Below are 25,958 nucleotides of genomic sequence, written 5' to 3'. Positions count from 1 at the left end.
GCTCAGACGTGAGTCCCATGCTCTCCACACCACTGGAGTCAAGCTATCCAGGCTGATGAAGGCTGATAGCCAGAAACCGGTCCTTGTATGCTTGATTCCGGTCCAGGAAAGACATGGCTTGGCAGTTCGGGCTGGACTGTTCCCATGAGGCACAGGGTCAAGGCTGATTTGCATACAGCCATGTCTGACCTGGGGTGGTGTGGAGTGCAAAAAACGATTGATTTAGGCCCAGATCTCTGTACTGGGGTGAATGTATGACATTGTTCTGCATTCTGTCCATCAATTGTTGTTTTTGCATTCGTCACCCCGAGTGGGATGGGTATGCTCAGACGTGAGTCCCATGCTCTCCACACCACTGGAGTCAAGCTATCCAGGCTGATGAAGGCTGATAGCCAGAAACTGGTCCTTGGATGCTTGATTCCGGTCCAGGAAAGACATGGCTTGGCAGTTCGGGCTGGACTGTTTCCATGAGGCACAGGGTCAAGGCTGATTTGCATATAGCCATGTCTGACCTGGGGTGGTGTGGAGTGCAAAAAAAACGATGGATTTACGCCCAGATCTCTGTACTGGGGTGAATGTATGACATTGTTCTGCATTCTGTCCATCAATTGTTGTTTTTGCATTTGTCACCCCGAGTGGGATGGGTATGCTCAGACGTGAGTCCCATGCTCTCCACACCACTGGAGTCAAGCTATCCAGGCTGATGAAGGCTGATAGCCAGAAACCGGTCCTTGGATGCTTGATTCCGGTCCAGGAAAGACATGGCTTGGCAATTCGGGCTAGACTGTTCCCATGAGGTACAGGGTCAAGGCTGATTTGCATATAGCCATGTCTGACCTGGGGTGGTGTGGAGTGCAAAAAAACGATGGATTTAGGCCCAGATCTCTGTACTGGGGTGAATATATGACATTGTTCTGCATTCTGTCCATCAATTGTTGTTTTTGCATTTGTCACCCCGAGTGGGATGGGTATGCTCAGACGTGAGTCCCATGCTCTCCACACCACTGGAGTAAAGCTATCCAGGCTGATGAAGGCTGATAGCCAGAAACCGGTCCTTGGATGCTTGATTCCGGTCCAGGAAAGACATGGCTTGGCAGTTCGGGCTGGACTGTTCCCATGAGGCACAGGGTCAAGGCTGATTTGCATATAGCCATGTCTGACCTGGGGTGGTGTGGAGTGCAAAAAAACAATGGATTTAGGCCCAGATCTCTGTACTGGGGTGAATGTATGACATTGTTCTGCATTCTGTCCATCCACTGTTGTTTTTGCATTTGTCACCCCGAGTGGGATGGGTATGCTCAGACGTGAGTTCCATGCTCTCCACACCACTGGAGTCAAGCTATTTGGCTGATGAAGGCTGATAGCCAGAAACCGGTCCTTGGATGCTTGATTCCGGTCCAGGAAAGACATGGCTTGGCAGTTCGGGCTGGACTGTTCGCATGAGGCACAGGGTCAAGGCTGATTTGCATAAAGCCATGTCTGACCTGGGGTGGTGTGGAGTGCAAAAAACGATGGATTTAGGCCCAGATCTCTGTACTGGGGTGAATGTATGACATTGTTCTGCATTCTGTCCATCAATTGTTGTTTTTGCATTTGTCACCCCGAGTGGGATGGGTATGCTCAGACGTGAGTCCCATGCTCTCCACACCACTGGAGTCAAGCTATCCAGGCTGATGAAGGCTGATAGCCAGAAACCGGTCCTTGGATGCTTGATTCCGGTCCAGGAAAGATATGGCTTGGCAGTTCGGGCTGGACTGTTCCCATGAGGCACATTGTCAAGGCTGATTTGCATATTTGCATATAGCCATGTCTGACCTGGGGTGGTGTGGAGTGCAAAAAAAAATGGATTGAGGCCCAGATCTCTGTACTGGGGTGAATGAATGACATTGTTCTGCATTCTGTCCATCAATTGTTGTTTTTGCATTTGTCACCCCGAGTGGGATGGGTATGCTCAGACGTGAGTCCTATGCTCTCCACACCACTGGAGTCAAGCTATCCAGGCTGATGAAGGCTGATAGCCAGAAACCGGTCCTTGGATGCTTGATTCCGGTCCAGGAAAGACATGGCTTGGCAGTTCGGGCTGGACTGTTCCCATGAGGCACAGGGTCAAGGCTGATTTGCATATAGCCATGTCTGACCTGGGGTGGTGTGGAGTGCAAAAAAACGATGGATTTAGGCCCAGATCTCTGTACTGGGGTGAATGTATGACATTGTTCTGCATTCTGTCCATCAATTGTTGTTTTTGCATTTGTCACCCCGAGTGGGATGGGTATGCTCAGACGTGAGTCCCATGCTCTCCACACCACTGGAGTCAAGCTATCCTGGCTGATGAAGGCTGATAGCCAGAAACCGGTCCTTGGATGCTTGATTCCGGTCCAGGAAAGACATGGCTTGGCAGTTCGGGCTGGACTGTTCGCATGAGGCACAGGGTCAAGGCTGATTTGCATAAAGCCATGTCTGACCTGCGGTGGTGTGAAGTGCAAAAAAACGATGGATTTAGGCCCAGATCTCTGTACTGGGGTGAATGTATGACATTGTTCTGCATTCTGTCCATCAATTGTTGTTTTTGCATTTGTCACCCCGAGTGGGATGGGTATGCTCAGACGTGAGTCCCATGCTCCTAGTGCCTTGAGACCCTACGGGTGAGTAGTGCGCTCTATAAATGTCTTTGATTGATGCTCTCCACACCACTGGAGTCAAGCTATCCAGGCTGATGAAGGCTGATAGCCAGAAACCGGTCCTTGGATGCTTGATTCCGGTCCAGGAAAGACATGGCTTGGCAGTTCGGGCTGGACTGTTCCCATGAGGCACATTGTCAAGGCTGATTTGCATATAGCCATGTCTGACCTGGGGTGGTGTGGAGTGCAAAAAAAAATGGATTGAGGCCCAGATCTCTGTACTGGGGTGAATGAATGACATTGTTCTGCATTCTGTCCATCAATTGTTGTTTTTGCATTTGTCACCCTGAGTGGGATGGGTATGCTCAGACGTGAGTCCCATGCTCTCCACACCACTGGAGTCAAGCTATCCAGGCTGATGAAGGCTGATAGCCAGAAACCGGTCCTTGGATGCTTGATTCCGGTCCAGGAAAGACATGGCTTGGCAGTTCGGGCTGGACTGTTCCCATGAGGCACAGGGTCAAGGCTGATTTGCATACAGCCATGTTTGACCTGGGGTGGTGTGGAGTCCAAAAAACGATTGATTTAGGCCCAGATCTCTGTACTGGGGTGAATGTATGGCATTGTTCTGCATTCTGTCCATCAATTGTTGTTTTTGCATTTGTCACCCCGAGTGGGATGGGTATGCTCAGACGTGAGTCCCATGCTCTCCACACCACTGGAGTCAAGCTATCCAGGCTGATGAAGGCTGATAGCCAGAAACTGGTCCTTGGATGCTTGATTCCGGTCCAGGAAAGACATGGCTTGGCAGTTCGGCTGGACTGTTCCCATGAGGCACAGGGTCAAGGATGATTTGCATATAGCCATGTCTGACCTGGGGTGGTGTGGAGTGCAAACAAGCGATGGATTTAGGCCCAGATCTCTGTACTGGGGTGAATGTATGACATTGTTCTGCATTCTGTCCATCAATTGTTGTTTTTGCATTTGTCACCCCGAGTGCGATGGGTATGCTCAGACGTGAGTCCCATGCTCTCCACACCACTGGAGTCAAGCTATCCAGGCTGATGAAGGCTGATAGCCAGAAACCGGTCCTTGGATGCTTGATTCCGGTCCAGGAAAGACATGGCTTGGCAGTTCGGGCTGGACTGTTCCCATGAGGCACAGGGTCAAGGCTGATTTGCATATAGCCATGTCTGACCTGGGGTGGTGTGGAGTGCAAAAAACGATTGATTTAGGCCCAGATCTCTGTACTGGGGTGAATGTATGACATTGTTCTGCATTCTGTCCATCAATTGTTGTTTTTGCATTTGTCACCCCGAGTGGGATGGGTATGCTCAGACGTGAGTCCCATGCTCTCCACACCACTGGAGTCAAGCTATCCAGGCTGATGAAGGCTGATAGCCAGAAACTGGTCCTTGGATGCTTGATTCCGGTCCAGGAAAGACATGGCTTGGCAGTTCGGGCTGGACTGTTCCCATGAGGCACAGGGTCAAGGCTGATTTGCATATAGCCATGTCTGACCTGGGGTGGTGTGGAGTGCAAAAAAGCGATGGATTTAGGCCCAGATCTCTGTACTGAGGTGAATGTATGACATTGTTCTGCATTCTGTCCATCAATTGTTGTTTTTGCATTTGTCACCCCGGGTGGGATGGGTATGCTCAGACGTGAGTCCCATGCTCTCCACACCACTGGAGTCAAGCTATCCAGGCTGATGAAGGCTGATAGCCAGAAACCGGTCCTTGGATGCTTGATTCCGGTCCAGGAAAGACATGGCTTGGTAGTTCGGGCTGGACTGTTCCCATGAGGCACAGGGTCAAGGCTGATTTGCATATAGCCATGTCTGTCCTGGGGTGGTGTGGAGTGCAAAAAACGATTGATTTAGGCCCAGATCTCTGTACTGGGGTGAATGTATGACATTGTTCTGCATTCTGTCCATCAATTGTTGTTTTTGCATTTGTCACCCCGAGTGGGATGGGTATGCTCAGACGTGAGTCCCATGCTCTCCACACCACTGGAGTCAAGCTATCCAGGCTGATGAAGGCTGATAGCCAGAAACCGGTCCTTGGATGCTTGATTCCGGTCCAGGAAAGACATGGCTTGGCAGTTCGGGCTGGACTGTTCCCATGAGGCACAGGGTCAAGGCTGATATGCATATAGCCATGTCTGACCTGGGGTGGTGTGGAGTGCAAAAAAAACGATGGATTTACGCCCAGATCTCTGTACTGGGGTGAATGTATGACATTGTTCTGCATTCTGTCCATCAATTGTTGTTTTTGCATTTGTCACCCCGAGTGGGATGGGTATGCTCAGACGTGAGTCCCATGCTCTCCACACCACTGGAGTCAAGCTATTTGGCTGATGAAGGCTGATAGCCAGAAACCGGTCCTTGGATGCTTGATTCCGGTCCAGGAAAGACATGGCTTGGCAGTTTGGGCTGGACTGTTCGCATGAGGCACAGGGTCAAGGCTGATTTGCATAAAGCCATGTCTGACCTGGGGTGGTGTGGATTGCAAAAAACGATGGATTTAGGCCCAGATCTCTGTACTGGGGTGAATGTATGACATTGTTCTGCATTCTGTCCATCAATTGTTGTTTTTGCATTTGTCACCCCGAGTGGGATGGGTATGCTCAGACGTGAGTCCCATGCTCTCCACACCACTGGAGTCAAGCTATCCAGGCTGATGAAGGCTGATAGCCAGAAACCGGTCCTTGGATGCTTGATTCCGGTCCAGGAAAGATATGGCTTGGCAGTTCGGGCTGGACTGTTCCCATGAGGCACATTGTCAAGGCTGATTTGCATATTTGCATATAGCCATGTCTGACCTGGGGTGGTGTGGAGTGCAAAAAAAATGGATTGAGGCCCAGATCTCTGTACTGGGGTGAATGAATGACATTGTTCTGCATTCTGTCCATCAATTGTTGTTTTTGCATTTGTCACCCCGAGTGGGATGGGTATGCTCAGACGTGAGTCCCATGCTCTCCACACCACTGGAGTCAAGCTATCCAGGCTGATGAAGGCTGATAGCCAGAAACCGGTCCTTGTATGCTTGATTCCGGTCCAGGAAAGACATGGCTTGGCAGTTCGGGCTGGACTGTTCCCATGAGGCACAGGGTCAAGGCTGATTTGCATACAGCCATGTCTGACCTGGGGTGGTGTGGAGTGCAAAAAACGATTGATTTAGGCCCAGATCTCTGTACTGGGGTGAATGTATGACATTGTTCTGCATTCTGTCCATCAATTGTTGTTTTTGCATTCGTCACCCCGAGTGGGATGGGTATGCTCAGACGTGAGTCCCATGCTCTCCACACCACTGGAGTCAAGCTATCCAGGCTGATGAAGGCTGATAGCCAGAAACTGGTCCTTGGATGCTTGATTCCGGTCCAGGAAAGACATGGCTTGGCAGTTCGGGCTGGACTGTTCCCATGAGGCACAGGGTCAAGGCTGATTTGCATATAGCCATGTCTGACCTGGGGTGGTGTGGAGTGCAAAAAAAACGATTGATTTACGCCCAGATCTCTGTACTGGGGTGAATGTATGACATTGATCTGCATTCTGTCCATCAATTGTTGTTTTTGCATTTGTCACCCCGAGTGGGATGGGTATGCTCAGACGTGAGTCCCATGCTCTCCACACCACTGGAGTCAAGCTATCCAGGCTGATGAAGGCTGATAGCAAGAAACCGGTCCTTGGATGCTTGATTCCGGTCCAGGAAAGACATGGCTTGGCAGTTCGGGCTGGACTGTTCCCATGAGGCACAGGGTCAAGGCTGATTTGCATACAGCCATGTTTGACCTGGGGTGGTGTGGAGTCCAAAAAACGATTGATTTAGGCCCAGATCTCTGTACTGGGGTGAATGTATGGCATTGTTCTGCATTCTGTCCATCAATTGTTGTTTTTGCATTTGTCACCCCGAGTGGGATGGGTATGCTCAGACGTGAGTCCCATGCTCTCCACACCACTGGAGTCAAGCTATCCAGGCTGATGAAGGCTGATAGCCAGAAACTGGTCCTTGGATGCTTGATTCCGGTCCAGGAAAGACATGGCTTGGCAGTTCGGGCTGGACTGTTCCCATGAGGCACAGGGTCTAGGATGATTTGCATATAGCCATGTCTGACCTGGGGTGGTGTGGAGTGCAAAAAAGCGATGGATTTAGGCCCAGATCTCTGTACTGGGGTGAATGTATGACATTGTTCTGCATTCTGTCCATCAATTGTTGTTTTTGCATTTGTCACCCCGAGTGCGATGGGTATGCTCAGACGTGAGTCCCATGCTCTCCACACCACTGGAGTCAAGCTATCCAGGCTGATGAAGGCTGATAGCCAGAAACCGGTCCTTGGATGCTTGATTCCGGTCCAGGAAAGACATGGCTTGGCAGTTCGGGCTGGACTGTTCCCATGAGGCACAGGGTCAAGGCTGATTTGCATATAGCCATGTCTGACCTGGGGTGGTGTGGAGTGCAAAAAACGATTGATTTAGGCCCAGATCTCTGTACTGGGGTGAATGTATGACATTGTTCTGCATTCTGTCCATCAATTGTTGTTTTTGCATTTGTCACCCCGAGTGGGATGGGTATGCTCAGACGTGAGTCCCATGCTCTCCACACCACTGGAGTCAAGCTATCCAGGCTGATGAAGGCTGATAGCCAGAAACTGGTCCTTGGATGCTTGATTCCGGTCCAGGAAAGACATGGCTTGGCAGTTCGGGCTGGACTGTTCCCATGAGGCACAGGGTCAAGGCTGATTTGCATATAGCCATGTCTGACCTGGGGTGGTGTGGAGTGCAAAAAAGCGATGGATTTAGGCCCAGATCTCTGTACTGGGGTGAATGTATGACATTGTTCTGCATTCTGTCCATCAATTGTTGTTTTTGCATTTGTCACCCCGAGTGGGATGGGTATGCTCAGACGTGAGTCCCATGCTCTCCACACCACTGGAGTCAAGCTATCCAGGCTGATGAAGGCTGATAGCCAGAAACCGGTCCTTGGATGCTTGATTCCGGTCCAGGAAAGACATGGCTTGGTAGTTCGGGCTGGACTGTTCCCATGAGGCACAGGGTCAAGGCTGATTTGCATATAGCCATGTCTGTCCTGGGGTGGTGTGGAGTGCAAAAAACGATTGATTTAGGCCCAGATCTCTGTACTGGGGTGAATGTATGACATTGTTCTGCATTCTGTCCATCAATTGTTGTTTTTGCATTTGTCACCCCGAGTGGGATGGGTATGCTCAGACGTGAGTCCCATGCTCTCCACACCACTGGAGTCAAGCTATCCAGGCTGATGAAGGCTGATAGCCAGAAACCGGTCCTTGGATGCTTGATTCCGGTCCAGGAAAGACATGGCTTGGCAGTTCGGGCTGGACTGTTCCCATGAGGCACAGGGTCAAGGCTGATTTGCATATAGCCATGTCTGACCTGGGGTGGTGTGGAGTGCAAAAAAAACGATGGATTTACGCCCAGATCTCTGTACTGGGGTGAATGTATGACATTGTTCTGCATTCTGTCCATCAATTGTTGTTTTTGCATTTGTCACCCCGAGTGGGATGGGTATGCTCAGACGTGAGTCCCATGCTCTCCACACCACTGGAGTCAAGCTATCCAGGCTGATGAAGGCTGATAGCCAGAAACCGGTCCTTGGATGCTTGATTCCGGTCCAGGAAAGACATGGCTTGGCAATTCGGGCTGGACTGTTCCCATGAGGTACAGGGTCAAGGCTGATTTGCATATAGCCATGTCTGACCTGGGGTGGTGTGGAGTGCAAAAAAACGATGGATTTAGGCCCAGATCTCTGTACTGGGGTGAATGTATGACATTGTTCTGCATTCTGTCCATCAATTGTTGTTTTTGCATTTGTCACCCCGAGTGGGATGGGTATGCTCAGACGTGAGTCCCATGCTCTCCACACCACTGGAGTCAAGCTATTTGGCTGATGAAGGCTGATAGCCAGAAACCGGTCCTTGGATGCTTGATTCCGGTCCAGGAAAGACATGGCTTGGCAGTTTGGGCTGGACTGTTCGCATGAGGCACAGGGTCAAGGCTGATTTGCATAAAGCCATGTCTGACCTGGGGTGGTGTGGATTGCAAAAAACGATGGATTTAGGCCCAGATCTCTGTACTGGGGTGAATGTATGACATTGTTCTGCATTCTGTCCATCAATTGTTGTTTTTGCATTTGTCACCCCGAGTGGGATGGGTATGCTCAGACGTGAGTCCCATGCTCTCCACACCACTGGAGTCAAGCTATCCAGGCTGATGAAGGCTGATAGCCAGAAACCGGTCCTTGGATGCTTGATTCCGGTCCAGGAAAGATATGGCTTGGCAGTTCGGGCTGGACTGTTCCCATGAGGCACATTGTCAAGGCTGATTTGCATATTTGCATATAGCCATGTCTGACCTGGGGTGGTGTGGAGTGCAAAAAAAATGGATTGAGGCCCAGATCTCTGTACTGGGGTGAATGAATGACATTGTTCTGCATTCTGTCCATCAATTGTTGTTTTTGCATTTGTCACCCCGAGTGGGATGGGTATGCTCAGACGTGAGTCCCATGCTCTCCACACCACTGGAGTCAAGCTATCCAGGCTGATGAAGGCTGATAGCCAGAAACCGGTCCTTGTATGCTTGATTCCGGTCCAGGAAAGACATGGCTTGGCAGTTCGGGCTGGACTGTTCCCATGAGGCACAGGGTCAAGGCTGATTTGCATACAGCCATGTCTGACCTGGGGTGGTGTGGAGTGCAAAAAACGATTGATTTAGGCCCAGATCTCTGTACTGGGGTGAATGTATGACATTGTTCTGCATTCTGTCCATCAATTGTTGTTTTTGCATTCGTCACCCCGAGTGGGATGGGTATGCTCAGACGTGAGTCCCATGCTCTCCACACCACTGGAGTCAAGCTATCCAGGCTGATGAAGGCTGATAGCCAGAAACTGGTCCTTGGATGCTTGATTCCGGTCCAGGAAAGACATGGCTTGGCAGTTCGGGCTGGACTGTTCCCATGAGGCACAGGGTCAAGGCTGATTTGCATATAGCCATGTCTGACCTGGGGTGGTGTGGAGTGCAAAAAAAACGATGGATTTACGCCCAGATCTCTGTACTGGGGTGAATGTATGACATTGTTCTGCATTCTGTCCATCAATTGTTGTTTTTGCATTTGTCACCCCGAGTGGGATGGGTATGCTCAGACGTGAGTCCCATGCTCTCCACACCACTGGAGTCAAGCTATCCAGGCTGATGAAGGCTGATAGCCAGAAACCGGTCCTTGGATGCTTGATTCCGGTCCAGGAAAGACATGGCTTGGCAATTCGGGCTAGACTGTTCCCATGAGGTACAGGGTCAAGGCTGATTTGCATATAGCCATGTCTGACCTGGGGTGGTGTGGAGTGCAAAAAAACGATGGATTTAGGCCCAGATCTCTGTACTGGGGTGAATATATGACATTGTTCTGCATTCTGTCCATCAATTGTTGTTTTTGCATTTGTCACCCCGAGTGGGATGGGTATGCTCAGACGTGAGTCCCATGCTCTCCACACCACTGGAGTAAAGCTATCCAGGCTGATGAAGGCTGATAGCCAGAAACCGGTCCTTGGATGCTTGATTCCGGTCCAGGAAAGACATGGCTTGGCAGTTCGGGCTGGACTGTTCCCATGAGGCACAGGGTCAAGGCTGATTTGCATATAGCCATGTCTGACCTGGGGTGGTGTGGAGTGCAAAAAAACAATGGATTTAGGCCCAGATCTCTGTACTGGGGTGAATGTATGACATTGTTCTGCATTCTGTCCATCCACTGTTGTTTTTGCATTTGTCACCCCGAGTGGGATGGGTATGCTCAGACGTGAGTTCCATGCTCTCCACACCACTGGAGTCAAGCTATTTGGCTGATGAAGGCTGATAGCCAGAAACCGGTCCTTGGATGCTTGATTCCGGTCCAGGAAAGACATGGCTTGGCAGTTCGGGCTGGACTGTTCGCATGAGGCACAGGGTCAAGGCTGATTTGCATAAAGCCATGTCTGACCTGGGGTGGTGTGGAGTGCAAAAAACGATGGATTTAGGCCCAGATCTCTGTACTGGGGTGAATGTATGACATTGTTCTGCATTCTGTCCATCAATTGTTGTTTTTGCATTTGTCACCCCGAGTGGGATGGGTATGCTCAGACGTGAGTCCCATGCTCTCCACACCACTGGAGTCAAGCTATCCAGGCTGATGAAGGCTGATAGCCAGAAACCGGTCCTTGGATGCTTGATTCCGGTCCAGGAAAGATATGGCTTGGCAGTTCGGGCTGGACTGTTCCCATGAGGCACATTGTCAAGGCTGATTTGCATATTTGCATATAGCCATGTCTGACCTGGGGTGGTGTGGAGTGCAAAAAAAAATGGATTGAGGCCCAGATCTCTGTACTGGGGTGAATGAATGACATTGTTCTGCATTCTGTCCATCAATTGTTGTTTTTGCATTTGTCACCCCGAGTGGGATGGGTATGCTCAGACGTGAGTCCCATGCTCTCCACACCACTGGAGTCAAGCTATCCAGGCTGATGAAGGCTGATAGCCAGAAACCGGTCCTTGGATGCTTGATTCCGGTCCAGGAAAGACATGGCTTGGCAGTTCGGGCTGGACTGTTCCCATGAGGCACAGGGTCAAGGCTGATTTGCATATAGCCATGTCTGACCTGGGGTGGTGTGGAGTGCAAAAAAACGATGGATTTAGGCCCAGATCTCTGTACTGGGGTGAATGTATGACATTGTTCTGCATTCTGTCCATCAATTGTTGTTTTTGCATTTGTCACCCCGAGTGGGATGGGTATGCTCAGACGTGAGTCCCATGCTCTCCACACCACTGGAGTCAAGCTATCCTGGCTGATGAAGGCTGATAGCCAGAAACCGGTCCTTGGATGCTTGATTCCGGTCCAGGAAAGACATGGCTTGGCAGTTCGGGCTGGACTGTTCGCATGAGGCACAGGGTCAAGGCTGATTTGCATAAAGCCATGTCTGACCTGCGGTGGTGTGAAGTGCAAAAAAACGATGGATTTAGGCCCAGATCTCTGTACTGGGGTGAATGTATGACATTGTTCTGCATTCTGTCCATCAATTGTTGTTTTTGCATTTGTCACCCCGAGTGGGATGGGTATGCTCAGACGTGAGTCCCATGCTCCTAGTGCCTTGAGACCCTACGGGTGAGTAGTGCGCTCTATAAATGTCTTTGATTGATGCTCTCCACACCACTGGAGTCAAGCTATCCAGGCTGATGAAGGCTGATAGCCAGAAACCGGTCCTTGGATGCTTGATTCCGGTCCAGGAAAGACATGGCTTGGCAGTTCGGGCTGTACTGTTCCCATGAGGCACATTGTCAAGGCTGATTTGCATATAGCCATGTCTGACCTGGGGTGGTGTGGAGTGCAAAAAAAAATGGATTGAGGCCCAGATCTCTGTACTGGGGTGAATGAATGACATTGTTCTGCATTCTGTCCATCAATTGTTGTTTTTGCATTTGTCACCCTGAGTGGGATGGGTATGCTCAGACGTGAGTCCCATGCTCTCCACACCACTGGAGTCAAGCTATCCAGGCTGATGAAGGCTGATAGCCAGAAACCGGTCCTTGGATGCTTGATTCCGGTCCAGGAAAGACATGGCTTGGCAGTTCGGGCTGGACTGTTCCCATGAGGCACAGGGTCAAGGCTGATTTGCATACAGCCATGTTTGACCTGGGGTGGTGTGGAGTCCAAAAAACGATTGATTTAGGCCCAGATCTCTGTACTGGGGTGAATGTATGGCATTGTTCTGCATTCTGTCCATCAATTGTTGTTTTTGCATTTGTCACCCCGAGTGGGATGGGTATGCTCAGACGTGAGTCCCATGCTCTCCACACCACTGGAGTCAAGCTATCCAGGCTGATGAAGGCTGATAGCCAGAAACTGGTCCTTGGATGCTTGATTCCGGTCCAGGAAAGACATGGCTTGGCAGTTCGGCTGGACTGTTCCCATGAGGCACAGGGTCAAGGATGATTTGCATATAGCCATGTCTGACCTGGGGTGGTGTGGAGTGCAAACAAGCGATGGATTTAGGCCCAGATCTCTGTACTGGGGTGAATGTATGACATTGTTCTGCATTCTGTCCATCAATTGTTGTTTTTGCATTTGTCACCCCGAGTGCGATGGGTATGCTCAGACGTGAGTCCCATGCTCTCCACACCACTGGAGTCAAGCTATCCAGGCTGATGAAGGCTGATAGCCAGAAACCGGTCCTTGGATGCTTGATTCCGGTCCAGGAAAGACATGGCTTGGCAGTTCGGGCTGGACTGTTCCCATGAGGCACAGGGTCAAGGCTGATTTGCATATAGCCATGTCTGACCTGGGGTGGTGTGGAGTGCAAAAAACGATTGATTTAGGCCCAGATCTCTGTACTGGGGTGAATGTATGACATTGTTCTGCATTCTGTCCATCAATTGTTGTTTTTGCATTTGTCACCCCGAGTGGGATGGGTATGCTCAGACGTGAGTCCCATGCTCTCCACACCACTGGAGTCAAGCTATCCAGGCTGATGAAGGCTGATAGCCAGAAACTGGTCCTTGGATGCTTGATTCCGGTCCAGGAAAGACATGGCTTGGCAGTTCGGGCTGGACTGTTCCCATGAGGCACAGGGTCAAGGCTGATTTGCATATAGCCATGTCTGACCTGGGGTGGTGTGGAGTGCAAAAAAGCGATGGATTTAGGCCCAGATCTCTGTACTGAGGTGAATGTATGACATTGTTCTGCATTCTGTCCATCAATTGTTGTTTTTGCATTTGTCACCCCGGGTGGGATGGGTATGCTCAGACGTGAGTCCCATGCTCTCCACACCACTGGAGTCAAGCTATCCAGGCTGATGAAGGCTGATAGCCAGAAACCGGTCCTTGGATGCTTGATTCCGGTCCAGGAAAGACATGGCTTGGTAGTTCGGGCTGGACTGTTCCCATGAGGCACAGGGTCAAGGCTGATTTGCATATAGCCATGTCTGTCCTGGGGTGGTGTGGAGTGCAAAAAACGATTGATTTAGGCCCAGATCTCTGTACTGGGGTGAATGTATGACATTGTTCTGCATTCTGTCCATCAATTGTTGTTTTTGCATTTGTCACCCCGAGTGGGATGGGTATGCTCAGACGTGAGTCCCATGCTCTCCACACCACTGGAGTCAAGCTATCCAGGCTGATGAAGGCTGATAGCCAGAAACCGGTCCTTGGATGCTTGATTCCGGTCCAGGAAAGACATGGCTTGGCAGTTCGGGCTGGACTGTTCCCATGAGGCACAGGGTCAAGGCTGATTTGCATATAGCCATGTCTGACCTGGGGTGGTGTGGAGTGCAAAAAAAACGATGGATTTACGCCCAGATCTCTGTACTGGGGTGAATGTATGACATTGTTCTGCATTCTGTCCATCAATTGCTGTTTTTGCATTTGTCACCCCGAGTGGGATGGGTATGCTCAGACGTGAGTCCCATGCTCTCCACACCACTGGAGTCAAGCTATCCAGGCTGTTGAAGGCTGATAGCCAGAAACCGGTCCTTGGATGCTTGATTCCGGTCCAGGAAAGACATGGCTTGGCAATTCGGGCTGGACTGTTCCCATGAGGTACAGGGTCAAGGCTGATTTGCATATAGCCATGTCTGACCTGGGGTGGTGTGGAGTGCAAAAAAACGATGGATTTAGGCCCAGATCGCTGTACTGGGGTGAATGTATGACATTGTTCTGCATTCTGTCCATCAATTGTTGTTTTTGCATTTGTCACCCCGAGTGGGATGGGTATGCTCAGACGTGAGTCCCATGCTCTCCACACCACTGGAGTCAAGCTATCCAGGCTGATGAAGGCTGATAGCCAGAAACCGGTCCTTGGATGCTTGATTCCGGTCCAGGAAAGACATGGCTTGGCAGTTCGGGCTGGACTGTTCCCATGAGGCACAGGGTCAAGGCTGATTTGCATATAGCCATGTCTGACCTGGGGTGGTGTGGAGTGCAAAAAAACAATGGATTTAGGCCCAGATTTCTGTACTGGGGTGAATGTATGACATTGTTCTGCATTCTGTCCGTCCACTGTTGTTTTTGCATTTGTCACCCCGAGTGGGATGGGTATGCTCAGACGTGAGTTCCATGCTCTCCACACCACTGGAGTCAAGCTATTTGGCTGATGAAGGCTGATAGCCAGAAACCGGTCCTTGGATGCTTGATTCCGGTCCAGGAAAGACATGGCTTGGCAGTTCGGGCTGGACTGTTCGCATGAGGCACAGGGTCAAGGCTGATTTGCATAAAGCCATGTCTGACCTGGGGTGGTGTGGATTGCAAAAAACGATGGATTTAGGCCCAGATCTCTGTACTGGGGTGAATGTATGACATTGTTCTGCATTCTGTCCATCAATTGTTGTTTTTGCATTTGTCACCCCGAGTGGGATGGGTATGCTCAGACGTGAGTCCCATGCTCTCCACACCACTGGAGTCAAGCTATCCAGGCTGATGAAGGCTGATAGCCAGAAACCGGTCCTTGGATGCTTGATTCCGGTCCAGGAAAGATATGGCTTGGCAGTTCGGGCTGGACTGTTCCCATGAGGCACATTGTCAAGGCTGATTTGCATATTTGCATATATCCATGTCTGACCTGGGGTGGTGTGGAGTGCAAAAAAAATGGATTGAGGCCCAGATCTCTGTACTGGGGTGAATGAATGACATTGTTCTGCATTCTGTCCATCAATTGTTGTTTTTGCATTTGTCACCTCGAGTGGGATGGGTATGCTCAGACGTGAGTCCCATGCTCTCCACACCACTGGAGTCAAGCTATCCAGGCTGATGAAGGCTGATAGCCAGAAACCGGTCCTTGTATGCTTGATTCCGGTCCAGGAAAGACATGGCTTGGCAGTTCGGGCTGGACTGTTCCCATGAGGCACAGGGTCAAGGCTGATTTGCATACAGCCATGTCTGACCTGGGGTGGTGTGTAGTGCAAAAAACGATTGATTTAGGCCCAGATCTCTGTACTGGGGTGAATGTATGACATTGTTCTGCATTCTGTCCATCAATTGTTGTTTTTGCATTCGCACCCCGAGTGGGATGGGTATGCTCAGACGTGAGTCCCATGCTCTCCACACCACTGGAGTCAAGCTATCCAGGCTGATGAAGGCTGATAGCCAGAAACTGGTCCTTGGATGCTTGATTCCGGTCCAGGAAAGACATGGCTTGGCAGTTCGGGCTGGACTGTTCCCATGAGGCACAGGGTCAAGGCTGATTTGCATATAGCCATGTCTGACCTGGGGTGGTGTGGAGTGCAAAAAAAACGATGGATTTACGCCCAGATCTCTGTACTGGGGTGAATGTATGACATTGTTCTGCATTCTGTCCATCAATTGTTGTTTTTGCATTTGTCACCCCGAGTGGGATGGGTATGCTCAGACGTGAGTCCCATGCTCTCCACACCACTGGAGTCAAGCTATCCAGGCTGATGAAGGCTGATAGCCAGAAACCGGTCCTTGGATGCTTGATTCCGGTCCAGGAAAGACATGGCTTGGTAGTTCGGGCTGGACTGTTCCCATGAGGCACAGGGTCAAGGCTGATTTGCATATAGCCATGTCTGTCCTGGGGTGGTGTGGAGTGCAAAAAACGATTGATTTAGGCCCAGATCTCTGTACTGGGGTGAATGTATGACATTGTTCTGCATTCTGTCCATCAATTGTTGTTTTTGCATTTGTCACCCCGAGTGGGATGGGTATGCTCAGACGTGAGTCCCATGCTCTCCACACCACTGGAGTCAAGCTATCCAGGCTGATGAAGGCTGATAGCCAGAAACCGGTCCTTGGATGCTTGATTCCGGTCCAGGAAAGACATGGCTTGGCAGTTCGGGCTGGACTGTTCCCATGAGGCACAGGGTCAAGGCTGATTTGCATATAGCCATGTCTGACCTGGGGTGGTGTGGAGTGCAAAAAAAACGATGGATTTACGCCCAGATCTCTGTACTGGGGTGAATGTATGACATTGTTCTGCATTCTGTCCATCAATTGTTGTTTTTGCATTTGTCACCCCGAGTGGGATGGGTATGCTCAGACGTGAGTCCCATGCTCTCCACACCACTGGAGTCAAGCTATCCAGGCTGTTGAAGGCTGATAGCCAGAAACCGGTCCTTGGATGCTTGATTCCGGTCCAGGAAAGACATGGCTTGGCAATTCGGGCTGGACTGTTCCCATGAGGTACAGGGTCAAGGCTGATTTACATATAGCCATGTCTGACCTGGGGTGGTGTGGAGTGCAAAAAAACGATGGATTTAGGCCCAGATCGCTGTACTGGGGTGAATGTATGACATTGTTCTGCATTCTGTCCATCAATTGTTGTTTTTGCATTTGTCACCCCGAGTGGGATGGGTATGCTCAGACGTGAGTCCCATGCTCTTCACACCACTGGAGTCAAGCTATCCAGGCTGATGAAGGCTGATAGCCAGAAACCGGTCCTTGGATGCTTGATTCCGGTCCAGGAAAGACATGGCTTGGCAGTTCGGGCTGGACTGTTCCCATGAGGCACAGGGTCAAGGCTGATTTGCATATAGCCATGTCTGACCTGGGGTGGTGTGGAGTGCAAAAAAACAATGGATTTAGGCCCAGATTTCTGTACTGGGGTGAATGTATGACATTGTTCTGCATTCTGTCCATCCACTGTTGTTTTTGCATTTGTCACCCCGAGTGGGATGGGTATGCTCAGACGTGAGTTCCATGCTCTCCACACCACTGGAGTCAAGCTATTTGGCTGATGAAGGCTGATAGCCAGAAACCGGTCCTTGGATGCTTGATTCCGGTCTAGGAAAGACATGGCTTGGCAGTTCGGGCTGGACTGTTCGCATGAGGCACAGGGTCAAGGCTGATTTGCATAAAGCCATGTCTGACCTGGGGTGGTGTGGATTGCAAAAAACGATGGATTTAGGCCCAGATCTCTGTACTGGGGTGAATGTATGACATTGTTCTGCATTCTGTCCATCAATTGTTGTTTTTGCATTTGTCACCCCGAGTGGGATGGGTATGCTCAGACGTGAGTCCCATGCTCTCCACACCACTGGAGTCAAGCTATCCAGGCTGATGAAGGCTGATAGCCAGAAACCGGTCCTTGGATGCTTGATTCCGGTCCAGGAAAGATATGGCTTGGCAGTTCGGGCTGGACTGTTCCCATGAGGCACATTGTCAAGGCTGATTTGCATATTTGCATATATCCATGTCTGACCTGGGGTGGTGTGGAGTGCAAAAAAAATGGATTGAGGCCCAGATCTCTGTACTGGGGTGAATGAATGACATTGTTCTGCATTCTGTCCATCAATTGTTGTTTTTGCATTTGTCACCCCGAGTGGGATGGGTATGCTCAGACGTGAGTCCCATGCTCTCCACACCACTGGAGTCAAGCTATCCAGGCTGATGAAGGCTGATAGCCAGAAACCGGTCCTTGTATGCTTGATTCCGGTCCAGGAAAGACATGGCTTGGCAGTTCGGGCTGGACTGTTCCCATGAGGCACAGGGTCAAGGCTGATTTGCATACAGCCATGTCTGACCTGGGGTGGTGTGGAGTGCAAAAAACGATTGATTTAGGCCCAGATCTCTGTACTGGGGTGAATGTATGACATTGTTCTGCATTCTGTCCATCAATTGTTGTTTTTGCATTCGTCACCCCGAGTGGGATGGGTATGCTCAGACGTGAGTCCCATGCTCTCCACACCACTGGAGTCAAGCTATCCAGGCTGATGAAGGCTGATAGCCAGAAACTGGTCCTTGGATGCTTGATTCCGGTCCAGGAAAGACATGGCTTGGCAGTTCGGGCTGGACTGTTCCCATGAGGCACAGGGTCAAGGCTGATTTGCATATAGCCATGTCTGACCTGGGGTGGTGTGGAGTGCAAAAAAAACGATGGATTTACGCCCAGATCTCTGTACTGGGGTGAATGTATGACATTGTTCTGCATTCTGTCCATCAATTGTTGTTTTTGCATTTGTCACCCCGAGTGGGATGGGTATGCTCAGACGTGAGTCCCATGCTCTCCACACCACTGGAGTCAAGCTATCCAGGCTGATGAAGGCTGATAGCCAGAAACCGGTCCTTGGATGCTTGATTCCGGTCCAGGAAAGACATGGCTTGGCAATTCGGGATGGACTGTTCCCATGAGGTACAGGGTCAAGGCTGATTTGCATATAGCCATGTCTGACCTGGGGTGGTGTGAAGTGCAAAAAAACGATGGATTTAGGCCCAGATCTCTGTACTGGGGTGAATATATGACATTGTTCTGCATTCTGTCCATCAATTGTTGTTTTTGCATTTGTCACCCCGAGTGGGATGGGTATGCTCAGACGTGAGTCCCATGCTCTCCACACCACTGGAGTAAAGCTATCCAGGCTGATGAAGGCTGATAGCCAGAAACCGGTCCTTGGATGCTTGATTCCGGTCCAGGAAAGACATGGCTTGGCAGTTCGGGCTGGACTGTTCCCATGAGGCACAGGGTCAAGGCTGATTTGCATATAGCCATGTCTGACCTGGGGTGGTGTGGAGTGCAAAAAAACAATGGATTTAGGCCCAGATCTCTGTACTGGGGTGAATGTATGACATTGTTCTGCATTCTGTCCATCAATTGTTGTTTTTGCATTTGTCACCCCGAGTGGGATGGGTATGCTCAGACGTGAGTCCCATGCTCTCCACACCACTGGAGTCAAGCTATCCAGGCTGATGAAGGCTGATAGCCAGAAACCGGTCCTTGGATGCTTGATTCCGGTCCAGGAAAGATATGGCTTGGCAGTTCGGGCTGGACTGTTCCCATGAGGCACATTGTCAAGGCTGATTTGCATATTTGCATATAGCCATGTCTGACCTGGGGTGGTGTGGAGTGCAAAAAAAAATGGATTGAGGTCCAGATCTCTGTACTGGGGTGAATGAATGACATTGTTCTGCATTCTGTCCATCAATTGTTGTTTTTGCATTTGTCACCCCGAGTGGGATGGGTATGCTCAGACGTGAGTCCCATGCTCTCCACACCACTGGAGTCAAGCTATCCAGGCTGATGAAGGCTGATAGCCAGAAACTGGTCCTTGTATGCTTGATTCCGGTCCAGGAAAGACATGGCTTGGCAGTTCGGGCTGGACTGTTCCCATGAGGCACAGGGTCAAGGCTGATTTGCATACAGCCATGTCTGACCTGGGGTGGTGTGGAGTGCAAAAAACGATTGATTTAGGCCCAGATCTCTGTACTGGGGTGAATGTATGACATTGTTCTGCATTCTGTCCATCAATTGTTGTTTTTGCATTTGTCACCCCGAGTGGGATGGGTATGCTCAGACGTGAGTCCCATGCTCTCCACACCACTGGAGTCAAGCTATCCAGGCTGATGAAGGCTGATAGCCAGAAACCGGTCCTTGGATGCTTGATTCCGGTCCAGGAAAGACATGGCTTGGCAATTCAGGCTGGACTGTTCCCATGAGGTACAGGGTCAAGGCTGATTTGCATATAGCCATGTCTGACCTGGGATGGTGTGGAGTGCAAAAAAACGATGGATTTAGGCCCAGATCTCTGTACTGGGGTGAATGTATGACATTGTTCTGCATTCTGTCCATCAATTGTTGTTTTTGCATTTGTCACCCCGAGTGGGATGGGTATGCTCAGACGTGAGTCCCATGCTCTCCACACCACTGGAGTAAAGCCATCCAGGCTGATGAAGGCTGATAGCCAGAAACCGGTCCTTGGATGCTTGATTCCGGTCCAGGAAAGACATGGCTTGGCAGTTCGGGCTGGACTGTTCCCATGAGGCACAGGGTCAAGGCTGATTTGCATATAGCCATGTCTGACCTGGGGTGGTGTGGAGTGCAAAAAAACAATGGATTTAGGCCCAGATCTCTGTACTGGGGTGAATGTATGACATTGTTCTGCATTCTGTCCATCCACTGTTGTTTTTGCATTTGTCATCCCGAGTGGGATGGGTATGCTCAGGCGTGAGTTCCATGCTCTCCACACCACTGGAGTCAAGCTATTTGGCTGATGAAGGCTGATAGCCAGAAACCGGTCCTTGGATGCTTGATTCCGGTCCAGGAAAGACATGGCTTGGCAGTTCGGGCTGGACTGTTCGCATGAGGCACAGGGTCAAGGCTGATTTGCATAAAGCCATGTCTGACCTGGGGTGGTGTGGAGTGCAAAAAACGATGGATTTAGGCCCAGATCTCTGTACTGGGGTGAATGTATGACATTGTTCTGCATTCTGTCCATCAATTGTTGTTTTTGCATTTGTCACCCCGAGTGGGATGGGTATGCTCAGACGTGAGTCCCATGCTCTCCACACCACTGGAGTCAAGCTATCCAGGCTGATGAAGGCTGATAGCCAGAAACCGGTCCTTGGATGCTTGATTCCGGTCCAGGAAAGATATGGCTTGGCAGTTCGGGCTGGACTGTTCCCATGAGGCACATTGTCAAGGCTGATTTGCATATTTGCATATAGCCATGTCTGACCTGGGGTGGTGTGGAGTGCAAAAAAAAATGGATTGAGGCCCAGATCTCTGTACTGGGGTGAATGAATGACATTGTTCTGCATTCTGTCCATCAATTGTTGTTTTTGCATTTGTCACCCCGAGTGGGATGGGTATGCTCAGACGTGAGTCCCATGCTCTCCACACCACTGGAGTCAAGCTATCCAGGCTGATGAAGGCTGATAGCCAGAAACTGGTCCTTGTATGCTTGATTCCGGTCCAGGAAAGACATGGCTTGGCAGTTCGGGCTGGACTGTTCCCATGAGGCACAGGGTCAAGGCTGATTTGCATACAGCCATGTCTGACCTGGGGTGGTGTGGAGTGCAAAAAACGATTGATTTAGGCCCAGATCTCTGTACTGGGGTGAATGTATGACATTGTTCTGCATTCTGTCCATCAATTGTTGTTTTTGCATTTGTCACCCCGAGTGGGATGGGTATGCTCAGACGTGAGTCCCATGCTCTCCACACCACTGGAGTCAAGCTATCCAGGCTGATGAAGGCTGATAGCCAGAAACTGGTCCTTGGATGCTTGATTCCGGTCCAGGAAAGACATGGCTTGGCAGTTCGGGCTGGACTGTTCCCATGAGGCACAGGGTCAAGGCTGATTTGCATATAGCCATGTCTGACCTGGGGTGGTGTGGAGTGCAAAAAAGTGATGGATTTAGGCCCAGATCTCTGTACTGGGGTGAATGTATGACATTGTTCTGCATTCTGTCCATCAATTGTTGTTTTTGCATTTGTCACCCCGAGTGCGATGGGTATGCTCAGACGTGAGTCCCATGCTCTCCACACCACTGGAGTCAAGCTATCCAGGCTGATGAAGGCTGATAGCCAGAAACCGGTCCTTGGATGCTTGAGTCCGGTCCAGGAAAGACATGGCTTGGCAGTTCGGGCTGGACTGTTCCCATGAGGCCAAGGGTCAAGGCTGATTTCCATATAGCCATGTCTGACCTGGGGTGGTTTGGAATGCAAAAAAACGATGGATTTAGGCCCAGATCTCTGTACTGGGGTGAATGTATGACATTGTTCTGCATTCTGTCCATCAATTGTTGTTTTTGCATTTGTCATCCCGAGTGGGATGGGTATGCTCAGACGTGAGTCCCATGCTCTCCACACCACTGGAGTCAAGCTATCCAGGCTGATGAAGGCTGATAGCCAGAAACCGGTCCTTGGATGCTTGATTCCGGTCCAGGAAAGACATGGCTTGGCAGTTCGGGCTGGACTGTTCCCATGAGGCACATTGTCAAGGCTGATTTGCATATAGCCATGTCTGACCTGGGGTGGTGTGGAGTGCAAAAAAAAATGGATTGAGGCCCAGATCTCTGTACTGGGGTGAATGAATGACATTGTTCTGCATTCTGACCATCAATTGTTGTTTTTGCATTTGTCACCCCGAGTGGGATGGGTATGCTCAGACGTGAGTCCCATGCTCTCCACACCACTGGAGTCAAGCTATCCAGGCTGATGAAGGCTGATAGCCAGAAACCGGTCCTTTGATGCTTGATTCCGGTCCAGGAAAGACATGGCTTGGCAGTTCGGGCTGGACTGTTCCCATGAGGCACAGGGTCAAGGCTGATTTGCATACAGCCATGTCTGACCAGGGGTGGTGTGGAGTGCAAAAAACGATTGATTTAGGCCCAGATCTCTGTACTGGGGTGAATGTATGACGTTGTTCTGCATTCTGTCCATCAATTGTTGTTTTTGCATTTGTCACCCCGAGTGGGATGGGTATGCTCAGACGTGAGTCCCATGCTCTCCACACCACTGGAGTCAAGCTATCCAGGCTGATGAAGGCTGATAGCCAGAAACTGGTCCTTGGATGCTTGATTCCGGTCCAGGAAAGACATGGCTTGGCAGTTCGGGCTGGACTGTTCCCATGAGGCACAGGGTCAAGGCTGATTTGCATATAGCCATGTCTGTCCTGGGGTGGTGTGGAGTGCAAAAAACAATTGATTTAGGCCCAGATCTCTGTACTGGGGTGAATGTATGACATTGTTCTGCATTCTGTCCATCAATTGTTGTTTTTTGCATTTGTCACCCCGAGTGGGATGGGTATGCTCAGACGTGAGTCCCATGCTCTCCACACCACTGGAGTCAAGCTATCCAGGCTGATGAAGGCTGGATAGCCAGAAACCGGTCCTTGGATGCTTGATTCCGGTCCAGGAAAGACATGGCTTGGCAGTTCGGGCTGGACTGTTCCCATGAGGCACAGGGTCAAGGCTGATTTGCATATAGCCTTGTCTGACCTGGGATGGTGTGGAGTGCAAAAAAAACGATGGATTTAGGCCCAGATCTATGTACTGGGGTGAATGTATGACATTGTTCTGCATTCTGTCCATCAATTGTTGTTTTTGCATTTGTCACCCCGAGTGGGATGGGTATGCTCAGACGTGAGTCCCATGCTCTCCACACCACTGGAGTCAAGCTATCCAGGCTGATGAAGGCTGATAGCCAGAAACCGGTCCTTGGATGCTTGATTCCGGTCCAGGAAAGACATGGCTTGGCAGTTCGGGCTGGACTGTTCCCATGAGGCACAGGGTCAAGGCTGATTTGCATATAGCCATGTCTAACCTGGGGTGGTGTGGAGTGCAAAAAAACGATGGATTTAGGCCCAGATCTCTATACTGGGGTGAATGTATGACATTGTTCTGCATTCTGTCCATCAATTGTTGTTTTTGCATTTGTCACCCCGAGTGGGATGGGTATGCTCAGACGTGAGTCCCATGCTCTCCACACCACTGGAGTCAAGCTATCCTGGCTGATGAAGGCTGATAGCCAGAAACCGGTCCTTGGATGCTTGATTCCGGTCCAGGAAAGACATGGCTTGGCAGTTCGGGCTGGACTGTTCGCATGAGGCACAGGGTCAAGGCTGATTTGCATAAAGCCATGTCTGACCTGCGGTGGTGTGGAGTGCAAAAAAACTATGGATTTAGGCCCAGATCTCTGTACTGGGGTGAATGTATGACATTGTTCTGCATTCTGTCCATCAATTGTTGTTTTTGCATTTGTCACCCCGAGTGGGATGGGAATGCTCAGACGTGAGTCCCATGCTCCTAGCGCCTTGAGACCCTACGGGTGAGTAGTGCGCTCTATAAATGTCTTTGATTGATGCTCTCCACACCACTGGAGTCAAGCTATCCAGGCTGATGAAGGCTGATAGCCAGAAACCGGTCCTTGGATGCTTGATTCCGGTCCAGGAAAGACATGGCTTGGCAGTTCGGGCTGGACTGTTCCCATGAGGCACATTGTCAAGGCTGATTTGCATATAGCCATGTCTGACCTGGGGTGGTGTGGAGTGCAAAAAAATGGATTGAGGCCCAGATCTCTGTACTGGGGTGAATGAATGACATTGTTCTTCATTCTGTCCATCAATTGTTGTTTTTGCATTTGTCACCCCGAGTGGGATGGGTATGCTCAGACGTGAGTCCCATGCTCTCCACACCACTGGAGTCAAGCTATCCAGGCTGATGAAGGCTGATAGCCAGAAACCGGTCCTTGGATGCTTGATTCCGGTCCAGGAAAGACATGGCTTGGCAGTTCGGGCTGGACTGTTCCCATGAGGCACAGGGTCAAGGCTGATTTGCATACAGCCATGTTTGACCTGGGGTGGTGTGGAGTCCAAAAAACGATTGATTTAGGCCCAGATCTCTGTACTGGGGTGAATGTATGACATTGTTCTGCATTCTGTCCATCAATTGTTGTTTTTGCATTTGTCACCCCGAGTGGGATGGGTATGCTCAGACGTGAGTCCCATGCTCTCCACACCACTGGAGTCAAGCTATCCAGGCTGATGAAGGCTGATAGCCAGAAACCGGTCCTTGGATGCTTGATTCCGGTCCAGGAAAGACATGGCTTGGCAATTCGGGCTGGACTGTTCCCATGAGGTACAGGGTCAAGGCTGATTTGCATATAGCCATGTCTGACCTGGGGTGGTGTGGAGTGCAAAAAAACGATGGATTTAGGCTCAGATCTCTGTACTGGGGTGAATGTATGACATTGTTCTGCATTCTGTCCATCAATTGTTGTTTTTGCATTTGTCACCCCGAGTGGGATGGGTATGCTCAGACGTGAGTCCCATGCTCTCCACACCACTGGAGTCAAGCTATCCAGGCTGATGAAGGCTGATAGCCAGAAACCGGTCCTTGGATGCTTGATTCCGGTCCAGGAAAGACATGGCTTGGCAGTTCGGGCTGGACTGTTCCCATGAGGCACAGGGTCAAGGCTGATTTGCATATAGCCATGTCTGACCTGGGGTGGTGTGGAGTGCAAAAAAACAATGGATTTAGGCCCAGATTTCTGTACTGGGGTGAATGTATGACATTGTTCTGCATTCTGTCCATCCACTGTTGTTTTTGCATTTGTCACCCCGAGTGGGATGGGTATGCTCAGACGTGAGTCCCATGCTCTCCACACCACTGGAGTCAAGCTATCCAGGCTGATGAAGGCTGATAGCCAGAAACCGGTCCTTGGATGCTTGATTCCGGTCCAGGAAAGACATGGCTTGGCAGTTCGGGCTGGACTGTTCCCATGAGGCACAGGGTCAAGGCTGATTTGCATACAGCCATGTCTGACCTGGGGTGGTGTGGAGTGCAAAAAACGATTGATTTAGGCCCAGATCTCTGTACTGGGGTGAATGTATGACGTTGTTCTGCATTCTGTCCATCAATTGTTGTTTTTGCATTTGTCACCCCGAGTGGGATGGGTATGCTCAGACGTGAGTCCCATGCTCTCCACACCACTGGAGTCAAGCTATCCAGGCTGATGAAGGCTGATAGCCAGAAACCGGTCCTTGGATGATTGATTCCGGTCCAGGAAAGACATGGCTTGGTAGTTCGGGCTGGACTGTTCCCATGAGGCACAGGGTC

This window comes from Lissotriton helveticus, chromosome 3_1 (genome assembly GCF_964261635.1).
Source record: "Lissotriton helveticus chromosome 3_1, aLisHel1.1, whole genome shotgun sequence".
Taxonomy (NCBI): domain Eukaryota; kingdom Metazoa; phylum Chordata; class Amphibia; order Caudata; family Salamandridae; genus Lissotriton; species Lissotriton helveticus.
Note: the sequence above shows the minus strand (reverse complement) of the source record.